The 19,069-nt window shown below is 44.6% G+C and overlaps 1 protein-coding gene across 14 annotated transcripts in view; it reads right to left on the minus strand.

The window, feature by feature from the left end:
- Window positions 1-19,069, minus strand: part of ATP2B2 (ATPase plasma membrane Ca2+ transporting 2) — a 394,438-nt gene that overhangs the window by 211,230 nt on the left and 164,139 nt on the right. The window contains exon 1 of one of the 14 annotated variants that reach the window (XM_068201527.1): window positions 12,924-13,085. The exons of 9 other annotated variants lie outside the window; for them this stretch is intronic. The gene's annotated coding sequence lies outside the window, so the exon portion shown is untranslated. Of the gene's footprint in view, window positions 1-11,301; window positions 11,457-12,309; window positions 12,458-12,540; window positions 12,691-12,923; window positions 13,086-19,069 lie in introns of those variants that run through there. 4 more of the 14 variants (XM_068201523.1, XM_068201525.1, XM_068201534.1 and 1 more) reach the window with 4 other exon arrangements.

Below are 19,069 nucleotides of genomic sequence, written 5' to 3' on the forward strand. Positions count from 1 at the left end.
GCAGCACTGATGCAGTAGTGCTCACCCTATCCTCAGGAACCTTCCTCTGGAACCTTCCTCTATCCAGGGCAGCACATTTCACCGGGGAAGTGGAATTTATTTGGACTTCAGGAGGACCTGCCTGCACTTAGGACCAATAGGAGCATTTTTGTCATTTGCTATGGGACAAAATTCCCAGCCAGGAGCTCTGGTTTGTGATGGAAGATGGAACAAACAGCAGCAGCCTGAATTTCCTCACCTTCTTCCTAGCTGCTTTGCATTTTGAAGAATAAATCCAGCCATTCCAGCCCTCCCATTATTCTACAATCCCAAAGCTCTACACAATTGCTGCTACACAAAGCAAATGCTCACTGGGAAAAGCAATGTTCAACTATTCCCAGAAAAATCTAAGTGTGGTAGGAAAAGCAGTATTTTTTACCCAAACTATCCATTTTAGTGATTTTATTATGGAAATAAATCTTACCTGTAAGATCTTTTTCAACCATTATATAAAAACTTCATAAATAAATGGCACAATATTAAAACCAGAAAAAAAGATGCAGATTTATTTCACTTCTCTTATTTTGTCCTACCTTCAAAATATTAGATGAAAACCAAGTTCTTGGCAACTTTACATCTCATTTACTTAGAAAGGAAGTATTTTTGAAAAGCACTGTTAACCATTTTCAGCCCCTGAAGTCATTGGACAGGTCAGTTCTGCAAGCTGCACGTAGTGATTTAATGAACATGCAGAAAGAACTGCATTGAAGCCTATTTCTGGAAAGTGGCTTTTGATTGTGGTTTTTAGACTGAATGCAGGGTGGACTGAAATTGTATTTCAGCTTTGTGAACATCCTATGAAACAATTAACAAGAATTCTTCAACCTTATTACCACTTTTTTTTTTTTTTTAAGGCTCTTCTTGTCTAATAAGATGATTGATAAAGCACATTTCCAATCTCACTGTGACATATTTGGGGGTTTGAAATGCTCCCAGTTCTAAGAATTAGTTCTGCAGTAAAACAGCCCTTCCATCAGGAATTCCAACTGGAATTTGCTCACAATCCAGACCAGCTGGGCAACGCTTGAGCACCACAGTTTCTGCATCAATTATCCTTGGGGAAATATATAGATTTCTAATCATCTATTTCTTCCTTTTGAACGATGCATAAGGGATTTATGAAAAGGATTTTTCAGACACGCCATCAGTCAGAGAGCTTTAGAGACAAATATTAGGTTCTGCAAAAGCATTTTTACACTACTTGGACACTCACAAACACAATCACTCCCTCCTGCCAACTCCCAGATTATTATGTAATATACCCAAGCTTTTACATTTATTCAGTATACACAACTGTGGTTCAATTTGGCACATTTTTGGTTTTTAAATATGAATAAGAATGCTTCAAAGAATAAAATGGAGTTGGGAAATATTTATACAAGAAGCTGAGTATGGATTAAAATTGCTTGGCTTCAGAAGTAAAATTAGATGATGTTTAATTTAGTTTATTTATGAAGTTGTATTTGTTCAATTTAAATACGTAATCTCCTCTGAGAGAGTTCAGCTTTGCAAAATGATAATCTGTTCCTATATTTCTATTAGTTGTGATTTATTCTGATTCATTCCTTTGTTCAAAAATGCTAATGAAAGCAGATGATGCCGAAGAAGATCCACAAGAAGCAACAACCAATATATCCATCAGTCTGAAAAACAGGGAGAGGCTGCTCCACACAGTCAGGCAAGAAATCCCAGACAAAAGATTTCTAGGGAGACACTGGCTGTGGAGAAACCCAAGCACAGGCTGAACCGACACCACCTAAATTCTCAAAACTCATCTCAAAAAGTCCTGCAAAGACACACAGCAAATTCCCTTCCTCCTCTGGGTAGGCATGGAAGAGAGATGAATGGTAAAAATCAATTTTGCTGAGGTGTGGTGGGGAGGCTTCGGGGAGGAAAAGCTGCCCAAAGCTCTGGGGACATGGGGATTGCATGGGGGGATGGAGGACAGATTGACAGCAGCTCTGCCACTCTGGAAGTGTTCTGAGAAGGCACCAAAGAGATTTTCCCATCAGGCAGCAGGTTTGGAGTGGTTTTTCACAGAAAGAGTGATAAAGTTCTGGAATGGTCTGCCCATGGAGTCACTATCCTCGCATGTGTTTAAAAACAGACTGGATGTGGCACTGGGTGCCAGGGTTTAGGTGAGGTGTTGGGGCTGGGTTGGACTCGGTGATGTTGAGGGTCTCTTCCAGCCTGGTCATTCTGTGATTCTGCGAATTTTCCTGTCACCAGTTGTGGATGTGTTTACTCCACTCCTTGGGTAAGAGCCTGGCAGTGCTGGAGAGTCTGCACTGGCCATAAAACCTTTCTTCCATCACTGGCTCCTACAGCTGCACCCAGAAACTCCCACAGAAACACCCCTGGGGCTTGCCAGGGTCAAGACCTGTTTGCAGACAAAAGAATTTACCACTGATAACAGAGATCCTCGGAAATACCTTAATTACAACGAGATTTTTTCCATCCTCCACGTGGATTAAAAAACCTCCAAACCGCTGCCACTGGCCCACATACCTTTTCCTTACAAGGCAATTTCTTATGGGCACACATGGAATATCCCACCTTCTGCCTTCCCCATGGAAGCTGATGGATCTTCACTTTAAGGCATGTAATAATATGGTTTGAGGGGATAATAAATAATAATAACAATAGGTTTGAGGGCATTCCCTATTTCTATGCTCGTATTTGCTTTGCTCTCCCCACAAAGAGGTAAAAAAGAGTAGGATCTCCTCCCTCTTCCTTCCTGAACTAAAACCAGCTTCATGGAGCCCTTATGGCCACCACCACAGATGTTTGGTGCTCTGTGATTTAATGGAGCATGTGGTTCATTCCCTGGTCTGCTCAGTCCTCTGCAGGAATGAATTCCACAGCTCCCAAGAAGAAATTTTTATCTCAAGTAATCACAAGCATTCCTGTATTTGTTTTCTTACTGCTGTGGTGGAACTTGGGGGCTGTAAAAAAGCAGAGTCATGGGAGAGAAAGTCAAATCCATACAAAATTTTGAATTAAGTAAGGCCTCGAGCTTTGAGGCTCTGTGTTCACTACAGAACAAACACAAAAGCCAGACCAACATGGAAATGTGCTGCTGCTCCTGAGGGTAACTCCTGAATAGAAATATCTGGCAGCTGGGAGGAAAGTTTCTGGAGAACCAGCTGTGAGGTCAAACAAGTATTACTGAGGAAGGGAGTGGATCTGCTGTGTGGGAGGCAGTACAAAATTGGTATTGTTTTCAAGTGAACCACTGCAAGATTAACTTTGAATGGAATTAAACTCCACAGTAAACCAAAGAGCAAGAAGGATTTTAGAGCAACTGCTCTCTGTTTGGGGGCTTTTAGAGATGCATACCTGCACATGTGTACATACACACAGATAGTGATTTTCTTCTCCATGCGCAAGGATTTCTCCCTTCCCTAATCCAGCAATGGGCAGAACTCTTCCCAAGCTTCCCTGTGAAATGTGCCTTCCTTCAGGAGCCTTTGCACTCTGCAGGGTCAGTGTGAGCCCTTCCAGCACTGCCATCCCACTCTGATTTGCTGCCACTGCCACAACCCTGGGTCATGCTCTGCCTAAAGGCAGCAGGGTTAGTTCTCTGATGGGATAAATCCAGCACAGAGGCTTTCCAGAGGATCCCAGACCCTAATCCTCTTTGACTCCCAATGCCCACAACAGCACTGAGCTCACCAGGACTGACTCCCACTATAACGTGCCTTCTTTAAAAGGAATATATTTGCATGTTTCTACTTACTTTAATATTTGCTCTTTCATAGCATTCTAATTCAGGTTTACTTTAAATATTGCAATTATTCTTCTCTCAGGGTTTGGCAATAAAAGCTCAGAAAGCACTTCTGCTTACCTGATTGATACTAAAAACTTTAACATGTCCTGTACCTGCAGCTTTCATCTGCTCCAGATAAGGTAAAGGAGGGGAGCAAGATTTCCTTAGAAGGAAGCTGGACCCAATTAAGAAATTGTATGTTAGTTTTCTCTAACAAGTGGGAAAAAAAATCCCCAAAAATACTTTCCTAGCAATATTTTTCAAGATCCCCTCCTAATCCTAAAGCAGATATGTAAATGAGGCTTGTATGTTAAGACCTCATGCACTCAATTTTAAATCTCAAAAAGGTCCAAGGAAAAAAAACACTTCAGATGTCTTCCATTCTCCCTTTCATTCCTTTCCATCCTCAGTTCTGGTACCAGAATAATGTTTTCAGATTAAAACTTCCAAGTTTATTTCTAAACTAGAAAAAGGAGGACAAGGGCAGGGACGAGGACACTTAATTTATTATCTTTTCACATTAGAGTTACAGGGAACCTTAATGATATACCAAGCTATAAACCCTGTAGCTGGTACTGTATTAATCATCTGTCTACATGAGAACTCAGATAAATATATAATCCTATTTCTGCATTGCAGATTTTATATGTGCCTTCCTCAGATTGCTGCTTCTTTTTTTCATTATTTTGAAAACATTGCTGGAGGGGAGGATCCATCCCAAGGTAGGGAATGGCATCCTAACTGTACTTGCTTCAACTGAACAGCCATATTAAGATTTATAAGAAGACAACCAAAGCAATAGGCAGCAATTCAAGCTTTGCAGCAGAGAGACTCTTTTTTTTGGTTTGTTTTTTTTTTTTTCAAATAGTCTGAGCACAGTTTGTCTCTCTTAACACATTCTCCTTTCTCCAAGGTCAAGTCTGTTGCCAGCCACAGGCAGCAGCTGGCCCACACAGGCTTCCCCCAGCTCGGGGATGAGCCAGGTCCCACCTGCATATCCAAACCAGTTCATTTTAGACAGGCTCCTGTGGTCCCTGTCCATGTCACCTCTTGTCATGTCACATATTCCTGGGAAAAATCATGTTCCCCTTTTTTGTCTTCCCACTTCAGCCCAAGCATGTAAATAACTCTAACCCCTCCACATTCTGTACCTATCTCTGTACCTATCTGTAATATTTAGGCATCACACAGGACAGACAGAGATACCCACTCCTATTTCAGATGAACCAAAACAAGATCAAAAATCAAATAAACCAGAGATTCTGCAAACAGTGGTCCAAACTCACCAACACAGTGCCCTGGGGATAACAGCTCCTCACAAACACTCAGTATAAAACATCACCTCAAAACCTCTATGCCCTGAAGGGGAGTTCTTGACGCTGCAGTGGAAACATCAGGGCAGTCCTCTGAGGTCAGCCCAAGACACACAGGACACCTCTCAGCCTTTCCCCTCCATGGCAGGAGCTCTGTCCTGCCTGGTGCACGGTGATGCAGTGTGGGGAGCAGACAGGCACCAAACGCTCAGTAAGAGCCATGGAAATTACCTGCAGAACCACAGGCTGGTCCCCAAGAAAGCTGAGAGGTGTCTGGCACTGGGAATCAGGCATCTCGTTCCTCCTGTAAGCCTCCTGCTCCAACAGTTTGTTTTCCTGGCATTTTCAGCCATCTTATTCAGCACTGCTGATTTAGCACTACCATTTTATCCTGCAGTTCTCTGCATAACAATCACCACGACAGCATTACAGAGACGACCAGTCCTACCATAATGCAAATGTCCTCCATGGGTACTGCAACAATTTGCATTGCCTCTCAGGAGCCGTCTGCAATTCTTCTTGGAATTTCCCAGGTTAGCTCAACTACTCATAAATAGGTATTGCTTCAAGCACTGGGGGAGGGAGGATGACAATCTCATTGTGAAAAACACCACGAAATCATCATTTCATTGTAATTGCATTTCGCTGGTCCCTTAATATCAAGCATCATTTGGAGGTATTTTTAGAACAACGTGTGAAATGTTCATTACAATGCAAGCAGAGGAAAGGGACATGGGAAGCCTGCAGTGCAAATTGAGCAGCTGTCCTTAGCCAGGACAACAGCTTCTTCTCCAACTGACTTACAGAGGACACAGATCAATGCTGCCTCCTGACTTTTGGGATTGCACATTTCCCAAGGAGACTGGAAGGGTTTATTGGGAACGCTGTTCCCTTCTAATTACCTGTGTGACACAAGGTGTACCACTGTGAAAGACAAGTCAGGTCGGTGGCAGAGCATTTTATTGTGCTTCATCAGCACCAGGAGGGTGCCAAGGTTAGTGAGATGCTGAGCACAACCATTGCAACAAATTCATCCAGCCCCAAGACAAACAGTGCACGTGCCAAAGAGCCACCACCACTCTGGGAAGTGTCCCTCTTCCCTCAAGGCCCACTGAGGCACAGAAGGCTGCTGAACAAAGGCTGTGGATGTCAGGACTTGTGCTTGGAAGGCTGAGGCAGCCAGGGGAATGGGGATGGAGGTCCCCCCATTCCAGTCACAGGTGACAGATGGCTTCAGAGCAGAGCACAGCAGATCCCAGAGTATGTGTGAGGCTGTAAAGGTGTCCCAGACTGTCCCACTCTGGGACATCAGCATGAGACTGCTCCTTGCTCATGTTCCAGCCTCACTGTGTTGGCTGCAGGTTCTGAGAATACTTGGACTAAAAACAGTGGAACATGGAATTAGTGCAGAGGGATGGGACAGCACCACCAAAGGGACTGATCATGGCAGGGGTTCTGAAATTTGGAAAACTGAGGCCACTTGAGCTCCAGAAAGAAGACGAGGCTGAAAAAAGTGGTCTCTGAGAAAACAAGGGTATCCAGGATAAAAAAAAGTGGAGACTGGACAGAAGACCAAGGGGAGTTTGGAAAGACAAGTAAGGGGAGATCCTGGAATTCTCAGATGCATGGAGACAAAAGCCAGGGGATGCCTGGGACAGCCTGTGTGAGATCAAGCAGGGTAAAAGCCCAAAACTTATTGGATCTTGAATAAACTCCATCACCCCATCCCAGCATGGGCTGTCATTCCCTGCCTCACCAGTGACAGCTGGTGGGAATTGTCATATGAGACTTTAGCTGGAGGATGCAGAAGGAGGAATCCCAAATCCCAAATCCCGTTTAAAATGCTGTGTCTCACCCTGAACTGCGGTCCAAAGTCTGCACGGATTTACACTGTGGAACACAATCCAAACCAAAGCACAGAAGATAACTTATCAGACTAAGACAGCTCTTGTCTAAGTAAAAATCTCCTCAGATGGAGCATGTGTATGAGGAGTGTCATTTTCTCCAAATGCCCAACTAATTTCCAGAGGTCAGGAGCTGGGAAGGTCAGTGAACTGGACAGGCGAGAACTACAGAAATAGCTCTTTGCCCAACATCCCACAGATAAGCATCTTCCCTATCCTGTTTCCTCATTCTGTGCGACAGATTTTTCAGCAAGATCCAAATCAGATTGGACTAAATCTCATTTTATTTTTAATTCATTTCATATGGTTTTATTTTTAACTCACTTTAATTGAAATGCAGCGAATGAAATTATCAATTGAAATTACTTCATCAGCTGTGAGTCTTCATTCTTTAATATATAAAATAAGCTCTCAGTAAATCTGAATCACTGATTTTCCTGTTTCATCCTCAAACCCTGGGATGCTGATGCAATGCATTGGGCATTCAATATTGCAAATTCCATGCTCTCAACCATAAACGTATTCAGAATATTGACCAATTCTTGGCATTTTTTAATAACACGGCACTTCAGTTCTGGGCTAAATCTTGAAATTGCAGTTCCAGCTCTAATCCTCTCCTTCCAAGGGATTTCTTTTGATGCAATAGCCAAGTGTTTTATTAATGGCCTGGATGAAGGAACAGGGCACCCTGTGCAGGGGCACAGAGTGGGCAAATGGGGAGGTGTGGTTGTGCCACCAGATGGATGAGCTGCCTCTCAGAGGGAGCCACGGGCCAAGAGGAATCCCAGGATGGCCAACAAAGGGAAAGGCAAACTTGTGCCCCTGAGGCAGGCCAGGCTGGGGGCCAGCTGGCTGGGAAGCAGCTCTGCAGAAAAGGCCTTGGGGTTCCTGTTGGACCCGAAGCTGAGCAGGAGCCAGCAGAGTGTCCTCACAGCACAGGGCTGCTTCCCTTCCCACCAGCACTCTGGGACATCCCAGTGCTCCCACCTGGGCTGGGCTGCCCAGACAAATGAGACCTGGACCTCCTGGAGAGAGTCCTCCAAAGGCCTGCAGAGGGGAGGGAAGGACTGGAGCACCTGACATGCAGGTAGGAGGTTCAGAAAACGGACTGCTCAGCCAGGAGAGCAGAAGACTCAAGGGGACTTTATCAATAAACAGCTGATGGGAGAAAGTGAGGAAGATGGAGCCAGACTCTTCTCAATGGTGTCTGGTAAGAGGCAAAAAGGCAAGGAGAGCAAAGGTAGAAAATTCCATTTAAAGGTCAAAAGCTGTGAGGGTGGCCAAACACTGGCACAGGTGGCCCAGCGAGGTTGGGAAGTCTCCATCCTTGGGAATACTGGAAACCTGACTGGACATTGCCCTGCTATAGGTGACTCCACTTGGGGCAGGAGGGGTTGGGCTGGACCATCTCCAGAGGTACCTGCTAACCTCAACTATTCTGTGCCTCTGAAATCAGCTGCTTTCTCCAGCCATTTCACCTTCACCATGTGGGCAAAGGAGACAAAAGGTAAAAACATGCACAAACTCTTCCATAGGAATCACAGTATTACTGCTGATCCTCTTCTAGCTTTTCCCATTAACTGTTTCTAAGATTCTCTGAGAGCCTGGTGCACAGCCTTCAGATGCTTTAACTGTGCCATGAATATTTTTAAAGACGAGGAAAAACATGTTACCAGCAGGATGAACTTGCTCATAACTTGGTTACCATTTCCCAACTCTGCCAACTCTGGTACCTAAGCAGGAATTCCACATCCCTTCCGAGGCTCCATGTTTCACTCATCTGCAGTGTTCAGAGGGAACACATCCTTTCTGTTACAGAGCTAACAGCCTCTTAAATTTATTAAAATACGCCTCATTCCTAACGCTTCTCTTATACATTGGTTCTTCTTCTTCAACTGCAAATCTCCATGTTTAATGCAAAAGCCAAGGTTATTTATCAAAAATACAACAGTAAAACCACACTTTTTAACCTAAACATGAGTAAAACTTCAACTAAGAACCCTAGAGCTCTTAAAATTGTACCGTATGCTTCCATTTCCTACAAAAGGGCACTGAACTTTCAAATAAAGATTACAATAAAACGCTACTGACCCTCTCCGTTGTTTTACGGATGAAATTAAAGCCTATACATTTATATAACCTCCACAACGCCCTTTATTTATCTCTATCGGCACACAAAAAACCATCCAGCATGCGGAGCATAACCTACCTAGAGAGAAAGACTGTTCTCTTATGCAACTGCTCCACTAAGGATCTATTACCTTGGAGCACGGCTCGGGAGCTGGGGAAGGATGGATCCCGTGGAGCATCCCTGCTGGGCACGGTCCAGGGCGGCGGGGCTGAGGCTGCCCGGGTGCCAGCCCGGACTGCAGGGGCTGCAGAGGCTCCGGAGCTATCCCGGCACCCACGGAGGGAGCTCTGTTGCTCCACCAGCAGCGCCGGGGAGGCTCCATTCAGAGCAGAGTCATCGCTCCCTGCCTGCCTCAGCACGAGAAGGATCCCACAGAGGGGCTGGCTGAAGCTTTAGCATCATCTTTTAATATCTAAATTAAACAAAAACACCTCGCGAATCCTTAGCTGTTGGTTTTTGGCTTTTTTAACCCCTTTTTCAACTGGCACGTTAGAATTAATCAGAAATGTGTGGTTTTAACCATGGGGGGGGAGGCTGACATTTGATCAGATAATGTATAATCTGAACGTAATTAATCAGAGCAGTACTTGCTAAATTCCACATCCTTCATTGTGTCTCCTTGAAAACAGAATGAAAAAACCTGGCAAAAGGCAGCTTATTCTCCACAAGGTTTCCCAGTCAGGTTAATCAAATGAACCACTTTCTTCCCTTCAGAACATGATTTTTATGTGCAAGCTGTAAAAGTATTTCCATTTCTTAAAGGAGGTGGGATCCATTTAGAGAACCCCCACTGCTGGAGTCCTACTGCAGTGCAATGGGCTCTCAGTGAGTGGGAGAGGGAGTTACAAGGTCAAGGCTTCAACATTAATTCCAAAATGTAACAAGGAATTACTATGTACACAACTGGCATTTGACAATTTGAACTCAAGGATGAAAATGAAAGAAAAATTTAAAAAAGCAATAACACTTTTAACATTTTCATAGTTAGCAGGATATATGCTCACAGTTGCTGTATTCCTACAGGAAGATATATATAAATATATATTTAGTAGGATTCAAAAAATGTTGCATCCCTAATCCAACAGCACTGGGAAAGATAAGCTATACATTTTAAATGCTGGAGGAAGATGAAGAGGGGAAAGAAAATCTTTCCAAGCTGTTTCCTAGCTACATGGTATGAAATGTAAAAGGAAAAAAGCACTCACAAAAGTGACTTCACGGCAGCTCTTAGAAGAACAGTATGATACCTAGTTCATCATTACCATGTCTTCTGCAACCTGGAATCCTGCTGGGAAGCATGAAACTCTTCCAAGCTGTTCCAATATACATGCATGCCACCTTTTTATATGTGCAGAAAGCATGAGGGATATCATGCCGTTTTGATTTGCAGCAGAGAAGAAAATTGACCTTTTCCTTGAAAATGAATGTATATTTAGCATTGACGCGGGCCAAAATCAATTCTCTATAGAAATGAAGACAGAAATACAAAAAGGATGCAAAGGGGGCAGACAGAGAAAAATAAATAAATAAAAGAGAAAAACCTTCATGCTGCATTGCTCTACACAACTTATCTACAAGCCTTATTTTACTGCCTTATTCACAAACTTACTCATTTTACCAGCACTACAGGGAAAATGTGAACCACCTCTTCACAGGTAGCAATTTGGATTAAAATGAGAGTAGCATGAACAAAGTAAAAGCTGTCTGTGATCAAAGACCTGCTGGATACCTGAGTCAAACAGCTATTCCAGAGCAAGGTACAAGAGCCAGTCATGCATATGGATGACCTCTCACAAATTAAATGCTAATCAGGAATGCATCTCAGCAGTAAAAAAAAACATGTGGACTATGAAGTCAGTCTGTAATCCCTTCTCTAAGCAAATACTAACAAACCCCCCCGTTATCAATTTCATACCACAAATATCTAACATCAACCTCAAACCCCAGCAATAAAAGCGCGATTCTCCCGCGTTAAACGTGCCAGCTCTCCTCCAGACATCCCAACTTGTGTAATAAACCCGCAATCCTTCCCCAGCCCCACAACAGAAAGCAATCAGGGGGTCAAAGACCAGAAACCCTGAGGAGCATGGATGTCAAAGGAACGCGAAAGCAGAGCCATTCCCTTTGAGCCCCTTCAACACTCACCTTGCAGAAGGAACGGGGAGCACCGGGCTAAGCATCTGCTCGTGGCTGCCTGGGAGCGCCAGCACTGCCCACAGCCATGGCCTCGGCAGCCCTGGGAGCGCCGTGCGAGGCTCAGGGAAGTGCCCCAGCTCGGACAGGACAAGCAGTGTCAGGATAGTCAGCAGTGGGGAGGCTGGGGCAGAGCTCGGCGCTGGCGGAGCGCGGGGCACAGGAGCTGCCAGCGCCGCAGGCACGGATCAAACGCACAGAATCTCCCTTTACATAATCGGAAATGACTCCCGTAATCTTAGCTTTTCTCTTAAAGCGTTGGATGCCTCATGAACAGCCAAAAGCTTTTTCCATGCAGCGTTCCGTGGATTTGGAGCTGATTCTTCTTTTGATTAAGTAAATAAATAAATGAAAATGAAAGTCTATCTGTCAGAAGTCTTAATTATTATACCATACACCTCAGGAAAGCCTTTCCCCATCTTCCCACAGGAAACACCATGCATGGTAAGAAGGAATTACAGAAAATTCCCGGTTTCTTCCACATTATTTTCTAGTCCGTCTCAATACAAAGGCAATGCTTGGGGGTTTTAACCTGCATGCCCTTTACTTTCAAACAAACGCGCTGAAAAACTATAAACAGCTCTATAAAGGAACCCAGCTGAAGATTACAGATTTTTCTAACATGAAATAGCTTTGCCTATCATAAGAGAACATTAAAGTAGAAAAATAGAACAGTCAAAGTGTACTGCTCACATTTTAGTGAAACGTGAGCTTCTGAAAGAAAAAAAAGGCACATCCGATTCTTACCAGCAATGATAAAAGCAAAATCCCATCCACGTGTTTTCCTCATCACTAAAGAACTGATTTAATCAAAATCAAGCCCATACGTTTCAAAAATAAGAACATGCTGAATTCTCAACCTACCGAAGCCCAGCAAACGCTTTCTGATGCAAGAGAGCCTTTTAGCTATGCAGTTTCTCTTTGACCTTACAGAATAATCTACACGAGTCGCAGCATTACCTTTGCAGAGATTCCCAGGGCACGAACCAAAACCTAATGCATCACTCAGCCCCAGTCCCCACACCATCTTCCCATCAGCTCGCGCCTTCCCCGGCAGCAAAATGCCAAATAAACGAGCTCAGGAACGGAAAGGGGAAAGAATTTTTTTTTTTTTTTTTTTTTTTTTATTATCACCATCATCACCGCCACCACCATCATGATTGCTCTCATGCTGTGGATGTCGCTACTTACTTGGCTAAGACATCCTCCCCAGCGCAACCTGCTCCCGGCTAGCGGGCGGAGGGCTCAGGGCTCGGCATGGGCGCGGGCAGGCGCGCAGCGGCCGCGGAGCCGCTCTGCAGACCGTACCACCGCGGCAGCGCCGGCCGGGGAGGCAGCGCGCTGCGCCCGCAGCATCCCCGCACCGCCACCGCGGGGCCACCGCGCCGCACCGCACCGCGGGGACACCCCGCAGCCGCCGCGGGGACGGGGGGAAGGAACCAAAAAAAAAAAAAAAAAGAAAAAAAAAAATATGGACTGAACCACCATGTTTGTTGTTTGCGATTTTTTTAATGCTTCCCCTGGGATAATGACAAAAACGGAAGATGGCAAGCGACCAGGAATATGCCACTTACTCAGAAACGGGAGAAACCTTCAAGGACAAGGGCTGTCAAGTCCTATCACTGTCGCTGGAGGAGGCAAGGGGGGGGATGGAAGGTTGTGGAGGAAAGGGGCGCGGGGAGCGCGGGGAGCGGCGCATCCCCGGCACCCCCGAGCAGGCGCAGGATGCGGCGGGGCTGGAGCCCGCAGTGCCCGGCGAGGCTCGGGCTGTGCCCGCTGATGACAGCCCGGCACGGCGGCGTGTCCGTGCTGCAAATTACTTCATAATCACCCTCTGCAAAGATCCGGCTCGCTCGCTCGCCCTCCCCTGCTCTTTCTGTTTATGTAAGAACAATGGGGATTCTAAGGAAAATAGGAAAAAAAAAAAAAAAAAAAAAGCGCCATGCAGCGCTATGGGGTTTGTGTTGTGTTTGTGCCCCTGCCATGCCTGCCAGAAATCCAAACCCGTACAGGAGGAACAGTGAAATATCCCCGTTTAATCTGATCTGGTCACATCAGCATGTGCTGTAAAACCACACACACATGCCAGAGCAGCTCTCTGCCCTTCTCTTCCTCTTCCTTACAGCCTGCACTTTGGGGAATCACTGCATTTTATCTACAGCTTCTCACCATCCCTTCTGAGTTGTTATGATGTGTCTGCTATTTTGAATTATTAGCACACAGAGGATTCAGAAATGTAAAAGGCTTTTCCAATGGAATACTGTGTTATGGCAGTGCAAAACAAACACAAACACCAAAAATAAGACAGAGATATCAGTCCTTTGAAAAGCAGAACATTTTCTGTGTAATAGTTTAATTTTTTGAAAGGAAACTGTCATCAGTGCATGTACAATGTCCAAACTACAACTTCAAATTCCCTACCTCAAACCATTCAATCCTGAGACCGAACACAAGAAAATACTTTTTTTTTTTTTTTTTGGTGAAGAATTTGTAAAACAGCACAGATAAAAGTTGGGATGTATTCTGTAGCATCCTAGGACAGCAGTGGCTCATGGCTTGCCTGTGCCTTGGCCAGGGTGGGCAGGAGCACCTCTCTGAGCAATAGCAGGAGTAGCTGTGCTGATGCTCTGTCATCCTGCCTTACTCGCTGCTCAGAATATCAATTCAGCCAGTTAAACCAAAAGTCTGCACTGCACCAAAATGGAAGCTATTTCAAAAAAAAAAAAAAAAAAGTGCTGGGATCATTGATCAGGAGTTTTATCTATGCTGATCAATTTTTTCTTAACGAAGTAAAATGTAAATCAGGACTAGGATCAATGCAGAATTTTCTCATGTGAGACTGCCTTTATGATTAGGAAGCTACAGGCAATTACATGCATGCCAGGACACCAGATGCAGTGACTTTGGGTTATATTAAGCAAAGAGACGTGTCCCCTTTTCAGAACAAGTTTTCAGTACAAACTGCAGCTGTGAGGAGTTTGCAGTGCAGTTCAAACTGAATCCTAGCACTGAACAAAGCAGTGCTCCAGTTAAATGTCTTGTGCTGAGGTCCCAGACCCATAAATGTTGGTGACCTCTACTGCTCTGTCAGAAAAGCAGGAAGATACTGAGACATCTGCAATTATCTGGCTACTGACATTCATTTTTTTGATAGAAATTTTGAAGATCATTTGAAAAGCAATAGAGAAGGTTGATTGACACAGTACCAAAATATATTAAAGAAGACTTTTTTATTACTCCGTCTTTCCTGAAGGAAGAGAGGACTAGCTTAAAGAAATTCAGCACAGCATAAAAAACTTGTTCCACACATTTGGCTGTTGCCAGTTTGAGGAGTGCTGCTCTGAAAGGCTTTGTGTCATACTACAGAAACTTCAGGCCAGAGACAGAACCATAAGGTCTATATCAGAAAGAACTCTAATTCTTATTTTTAATTAACAGAATAGACAAGGGAATAAGAGGAGGAGAAAAATTACCAAAAAAAAAGTTCAAAAGGGGAAAAAAAAACCTCAGTTTGAACATTTCATTATATACCAAATCCAACCAACTTTGCACATGGATATTCCCAGTGCTCACTCACCGTAAGCCTCCAAAGCCCCAGAGCACGTGGGGAGACAGACAAGCCAGGAAGGTTTGGGGAGGTTTCTTTGGAGCCTGCTCACAGGGTTGTGTTGGTTCTACCTCCACCACAACGCTGCCATCCTGCAGCCAAGCCAAGCATTAATGCTGATCTCCATCCTAGAGGATGCAAACCCTGGAGTGGGAGCTGAGCTCCCAAGCCTTGGATTTGTGCACATGCTGGAGCCTGCCCTGGGTGTGCATCAAGGAGCTCAGAATAAAGAGGCAACCTCATGTTTGCCCTCATTTGAAGCTCCCAAGTGAAAACTCTTCAGAAATGGCCCAAACCTGAGCCCCAGCACTGCTGGGACAGGGCCAGGAGTTCTCTGGTTCCAGGCTGACACCTGCTCACTGCCCTCAAAATTACAAGACTACAATCCCAGGGAATACCTGCTACCCACAGCAGGTACCCTCCAACCAGAGCTAAAACCAGCAATTCCACTCTCAGAAATGGGCCAGCCAGTAAACAGCACCTCTAGGAACACTCTGAGCTCAGATTTTAAAGGGTTGGGGGGTTTATAATTATTACTTTTTGGACACAACTGTGAAAATAGTAACATTTTCCAACCCGGCTTCCAGCACGTGCAGCTCAAAATGGCTGCAACATTGGCTGGTGCTTTTTTGAGATATTTCATCATCAAATTTAATAGCAAAGCCCTGCAAAGCAAGACACCGTCTGAAATGAGGGTTTGTCAGCACATCTTCATGCCTATTAAAGCATCCAGCAGCATGTTTTTTAGCTCTGACAGAAAAACAATTTAACACCTTAACTTGGGGGCAAGGAGCGGAAATGGAGCAGAAAAATGGAATGGAAAATAGAAAGATGCTCTTTGGGAGTAAGTTTAAAAAACACGACAACGCTTACGGGATATAGAAGGAATGAGACTTTCGCTGTTGAGCTCGAACTGCAACTTGAAAAGATTGTTTCCCCAGTAAAACTTCAACTGACAATTTATATTCGGGGGCAAAAGAGCCTACCTAATCTCTTTGGAGAAAATTTTAATTCCGTATGTGCTGGTGATAGACATCAGGAGCACATTTCAAGGTCTTTATGAGATAATTAATGACAGGAACCACAGGAACATAATTTTAATTCCTCTTTCAGGATCCTGGGGACCAAGACCTCCTTTCCAGTGAGGTTGTCTAATCAGAGGAACGGCACTGGAAAGCAGCAGCAGATTTCTAATATTTTCCGAATCACAACCCAGATACTTAAACTAGAACAGCAGACTGGCAGCATCTCATATTTTTAAACCTCATTTGCTACGTTTTTCAAAACAAGAATTAAATCTGTTTTCAGATTCGGTGTCTCTCCAGTTTGGGAACACAAAGCAGTAATATTTCTGCAAGGAAACAGCTTGTGCTCCCAAACTGTGCAAACATGTTGTTATCCTGGGAAGCAGCACGACCTAATAAAAGGAGTGGAGGAGAGGGACCTCAGAACAGTCACACTCAAGGACTTGCCCTGCTGTTTCCTGACTGGGAGATGTTAGTAGGTCACTTGATCCCACTGTGCTTCAATTTCCCTAACTATAAAGTCAGTGTATTCCCGAGTTTAAATTACAGCTCTTCGGAGCTGGTTGCTTGGTTAACCCTTCCCTGCCCTTGTGGGAAGGTGTTGGGCACACCTGGCTGTGCTGGGAGAAGTTCTGGAGCTAATCCAGGCACAGGGCTTGGGTTGGGAGAGTCCCAGAGCTCCTACCCAAGCACAACCATCCGCTGCATGATTTAAACCTCAGAAGCTCACAGTTGCCTTGAACTCTTTATTTTATCTGCCACATTTATTTTCCTGTACAAATTGCCACTTGCTCTGACTGATAAATTATTGCAGCTCCAATCAGCTCACTTCCTTGAGCAGCATCCCAACTTTCTCAATATCTGAAAGAAAACTACTAGCCAGCCAGAACTGCAGTTCCCCCCTCTCCTTCAATCTCCACCATCTGATATCTACAAATATCCCAGTTTTTCTTCTTTCACCATCTAAAAGCCATGCCCACAAAGAGCAGGTGCCTGCAAGGCTGGGCTGCCATTGCTGTCCCCTCCTTGCCACAGGTTTAAAGCTCAGAAAACAACACCAGGCTCCCAGGATCACCCAAGCAGTAAGAGAAATCTTTAGGCTCTTGCAACAACAACAACAAAAAACCAAAAAACTGAGGAAGAAGCATTAATTAGCCTGAGCTTCCCAGTGGAGCTTAAGTAAACCTGGCTCACTGCCACAGCCTAAGCACAGCAAAGACAGAGAAGAATCTTAGCAGCATCCTCCAAAGGGATCTGCCCTGGCCAGAGTGAGGACCTGCAATATCTGAACCTGAATCCACTACTGAAATCAGCTTCTCAACAGCCTAAGACAGGCCTAAGAACACAAAACCTGTCTTATATCAGCATTCAACCCACTTGGCTTACAGACAGAATCTGCCATCTCACATGCAGATGAGAGGAAATATTTGTTGACACTCAGAACAAATCCTAGACCAGCCAATAGAGTGACCTGACAAGAGCTTTGAAGAGCAACCTTGTGAGCGTGCCACAACTTCTGGGAACTGTGGATAGGCAGCAAAGGAATCCCCCCCTTCATTCTGTGGGCATTTAAACCCACAGAAACTGCCAATTCTCAAAACAGAATTTGTGCCAACAGCCTTCCAGCATTAATCTGTCTACTTAACATAATACAGTGATACTGGGAGGGAGATTCCAGTCCTTTGTGGTTTCCACCACAGGAATTCCATTCCCTGTGCTCTGGAAGGGAATATTACTCTGCCCCTGCAGCCTCATATCGCTGGTCCTGATGGAGATTAAAAATGTAATCCAAAATCAATTAAACTCAAATTATAGGATTGTACAATTTATAGGGGGTTACATCAGCTCATATCAAACTGCAGATTTCAGACAACCTGATTTTGAAGGATGTTTGGAAATAGGGGTGAAACTTTGCACAAGAAGATGGGTTACATGGGGTCATCCTTCTATTGCATCAAAACTATTCTCCCAGAAAAAAAAACCAGTTTGGAATCAGAATTTTGGTTCAGTACCTTCTTCTGATATCACTGATGCCAAATACTACCACAATGTTCTAAAAGTTGTTTTTCCTTCTTATTTGCTAAACTTCTGTACAGGAAACCACTTCTCTTCCATTTGGAAAGAATATCCCCAGCAGGATGTGTTTGAAGGAGCATCCTTTGCCATGAAACTGTGTGTGACTGTGGTGTAGATGTGAAGCTCAAGTACCCCCTTTACACAGCCAGGTCACACCATGACCTTGGAGTGCACCTGAAAGAAGAAACCCACCATTGTTCTACTGAAACTGCTCGACCCTTCCAGTCATAGTTCAGATCAGACAGGAAGAAATAATAACAGAGAATTAAATTACAAATATGGACTGTTATTAATATCATTAAGGAACTGCCTGCTCCTTTCAGAACTTAAAGCTTTCATCCTTCAGCATATGGACTTTTCCTACATACCTGGATCTCCTGACTGTAAATCTCATTAACTGACACAGTAGCTCCCATTGTAGCATTTTTGTGAAATAGCTCCGAATGGAAGCCTGGATCAGCCTTATTTATTACTCTAATAAAGGCAAATTATTAACACAAAGGGAAACAACAGTGGGACGAGGTTCAATCACTCAACAATTTGAAAGGTAGAACAGAATTTTAACAAACTATGAAAAAAGAACTTCTGATATCTCAGCAAACAATCCAACTCCCATACACATTTCCTAGTAATTAATCATCTGCAGCGATTGCCTCGTGTTAAGGAGAGGGTTTTCCCAATATAATGAGATAAAAGGCTATGTTTAGCTTAGTGGGCAAAGCAGTCTGACCCGTAAAGCTTTGCTAAGCCGTGGGTATCTGTGCCCTGCTGATCATCCTGCCTGAGGAACGCGCACACACGGGCAGCCCCCAGGGGCCTGGAGCCCCATCCCGGGAATCTCAGGGCCACCCCAGAGCCAGCTCCTGCAGAGGGTGTCCCCACAGCCCAGAGCTCCATCCTGGGAATCTCAGGGCCACCCAGGAATCTCAGCCCAGCACCAGGGGCTCTCCTCGCTGCAGGGCCACAAAGCCACGCAGATCTTGGTGCTCCTCTGGGTGAAGGAGGAACTGGA

Source organism: Anomalospiza imberbis, chromosome 11, assembly GCF_031753505.1.
Source record: "Anomalospiza imberbis isolate Cuckoo-Finch-1a 21T00152 chromosome 11, ASM3175350v1, whole genome shotgun sequence".
Lineage (NCBI taxonomy): Eukaryota > Metazoa > Chordata > Aves > Passeriformes > Viduidae > Anomalospiza > Anomalospiza imberbis.